Source organism: Protobothrops mucrosquamatus, unplaced genomic scaffold, assembly GCF_001527695.2.
Source record: "Protobothrops mucrosquamatus isolate PMUCROS unplaced genomic scaffold, P.Mucros_1.0 scaffold3965, whole genome shotgun sequence".
In the NCBI taxonomy this organism is placed as follows: Eukaryota; Metazoa; Chordata; class Lepidosauria; order Squamata; family Viperidae; genus Protobothrops; species Protobothrops mucrosquamatus.
The window spans coordinates 21,720-24,931 of NW_015389906.1; positions in this window are offsets into that span (position 1 = coordinate 21,720).

A 3,212-nucleotide genomic window follows, 5' to 3' on the forward strand; every position below is an offset into this window, starting at 1 on the left:
CTAGGGACAAATGTAACCATCAGGCCTGCTATGCTTCTCAGCCTAATAAAAGCTGTGTCAAAGGAAGTACTAGCCAGTTTGTCCAGTTTCTTAGCTGGCATTGCTCTCTTCATGAAGATTAATGATCTTTTCAGAAAAGAAGTGAAAAAACATCCATAGTTGTTTGGTCTTCCGTATAGTATGTAACTGCAGTTTATACATTCTGAAACTTGTACAATTAGAATAATGTTAGCCAACTTGTTTGGAAAAGGATTTTGCTTCCTGACAAAGATTTGAACTATCAGAAATAACCACATGGAATTATTCCTGAGTCGTCTTTATAGTATTGCAGGGATAGAGGCAAACATTCTGCCAGTTTCCTTGCTTTACAACTCCTACCCAGTTGCTATGTTGCACTTTCCATCTACACATATGTATTTGGTGTCCATATACACTATATTTTCATGCACCTTTCCTTTATGCAGTGACAGTTGCTATGCAACAGCTCAGCTTACTAGATGCTTAAAACTCAAATGATGAAGCTGGGTAAAACCAACCTAAAAATACTCTCTGCCCAAACCTCCCCAGACCAGTTCGAGGGAGTGGCTGAGGTGGAGCTAGCAGAAGGGGGCATCTGGAAAAAAAAATCCAAAACTGGACTGCCCTCCAAGTGTGTGTTTGTGTGTGTTGTCAGTTGCACACTGCAGTACTGGGAATAGTTTTCTGACAGGGAGCTGGGATTGGCTAGGCTCAGTGCGTGGGAGCCTCTGCTGTTCCTTCTTCTCCAGCCAGACTGGGGATTCCTTGCTTTGTGTTTCTCTCTCTTCCTGGGCCCTGTTGGTGTGGCAGGTGCAGCTGAACGTTTGATGCTATGAAGCTGGACTTCCCTAAGTTCTAACCTGTGCTCTCTACCTTGGTCTCTTTGCTAACTCTAACTTGTTAGGTTGTTGCTGGCTTTTCCCACCCAGTCTTGGGGGGGGGGCATAATCTTATGCTGCCACTATGGGCACAGTCAGCGAGCTCTGTGCTTCCAGTTTCCAAGCCTTCCTCTGCCCTTCCATCTTGGTGGCCACCAAGTCAGGTAGGTGTTTTAACTTTTTCTGCTGTGGAATATTTTGCTGCCATTTATGATAAGAGGGAAGCAGAAGACAGGGTGGATGCAGAGACAACTCCTCTGTCACAGATAGAGTTGTTTGTTGGGATCCCTCTGTTTACCATCAAGTCTGAAGGCTCCGTTTTAGCTTCAGTTTGTTTACTGTAGCTTTTCTTTTACAAGAATCATTACGCTAATGTTCATGTAATGATGTTCGTTTTAAAGGTAACCTTTTTTCTTGGAGCTTGGGCACTCAAAGTTAATTCAGTTGCCTGCTGAACTGTTTCATTGATTTCTTGGTTCAGAAACCAGTCTAACTTTCAGTGATTAGGTGAAAGGAAAGCTGACTTCGGGTTTGATTACAGTGGGATAGAAATAACTTCTGTTTTTGATCATAAAAGAATATTTGTGCGAGGAGACAGAAACCAAGTGACTTTGGAAATAATTAAGTTTATTAAATCTAATAGTAGGTTTGATTGCTAATTATATCTTCCCAATTAATGGATCATCTTGGTGCTGAGCAGGATGGCTATTAGTGGAGGTTTGTGGCTAGGATATTTTGCTTGACCTTCCTGAACAAGAAAATGTACAACTGAGTAATCACAGGTTTTATCAACCAATTTGGAATGGAGGGGTATAAAGTGTGAAAATAATTATATTTAAATATTTCCCTTTTTTAGGGCAATTTGGATCCTCACTAATGAAGAGTGGGGCAGACAGCCTGAAATAAAATAAATATATATATATTTAAAACAGCAAATGAATCAACTGATGTCAAAGTCTGGTGACCTTGCCTAGATTACAAGCATGGGGTGGGGTTGGAGGATATTTTCACAATTTCGTTTGGATTATGACATCATCTATAACAGTGATCCCCAAGCTTTCTGGGGTCCAGGGACTGGCTTCGGTAGAAAAATTGTCTTCCACGGGGAGGAGATGGAGGAGATGGCTTTGCGCGTGCACATGAGCAGATGAAGCTTTGCTTGTTTGCCTGTCATTTGCATAGACCAATTCCCAACAGGCCATGGACTACTACTGGTCAGGGGGTTGGGGCCCCTGATCTATAATGTGTCTTGTCCCACCATGGAGAATTGCCATTTGACAGATCTTCACATACTGATGTTGTTTTCTAGAATCGTTGCAATACAAAAGTATCTAGCTGTCTGCTTTGTGGACTCCTTAATTCCTTGACCAGGACATTATTCAAGAAATACAAATATGCAACATTTTCATTCAGCTTTACACCACCTCTGCCTCATAACATTTTATATTAGAAGGCAGGGAACACAGTAACAGCGCTAGGGATTTTGTGAGAAAACCAGATAGCTTGACACTCCAATAGTAGAAAATCTTTTTCTGTGCCTGAAACGCTTTTCACTTTCAGATGAACAGTTGATCAGTCTACCTCATCCACAGCCATCCCAAAAATCGCAAACTACTTTCTTACACAACAAGAAAGTAGTTTTAGAAAAGAACCCCACTATCATTCACTAGAGATGATACAGGTACACTTTGACTTACAACCATTCATTTAGTGACCGTTCAGAGTTACAACAGCAGTGAAAAAATGACTTATAAGAGTTTTTCACAGTTACAATTGTTGCAGCATCCCCATGGTCACGTGATCAAAATTCGCCCATTTGGGAGCTGGCGCGTATTTATGATGGTTGCAGTGTTCCAGGGTCATGTGATCACCTTTTGCAATCTTCCGATAAGCAAAGTCAATTAGGAAGTCGGATTCACTTAACAACCATGTTATTAACTTAACAACTGCAGTCGTAAAAAGGGGCAAAACTCACTTAACAACTGTCTTGCTTACCAACCGAAATTTTGGGCTGAATTGTGGTTGCTAAGAACTACCAGTATTTATTCAGTTTTTCGGAGGGATAACATAGTAGATGGCTATTATTTGATCAGTAAAAATTATTTTCATATTGATTCTCTCTATATGCAGTTGATAGCGTCAATTTGCAATTTCGGTTCCATAATCTTTCCCATTCCTCTAAATTTATATTTCGCCCCACATTTCGTGCCCACGCTATCATTGGCCCCTTCACTATTTCTTCTTCTAACTCTATCTCTAATAGGTATTTATAAATTTTTGATAGTAGTTTTCCTTCCTTACTTATTAGAATTTTAT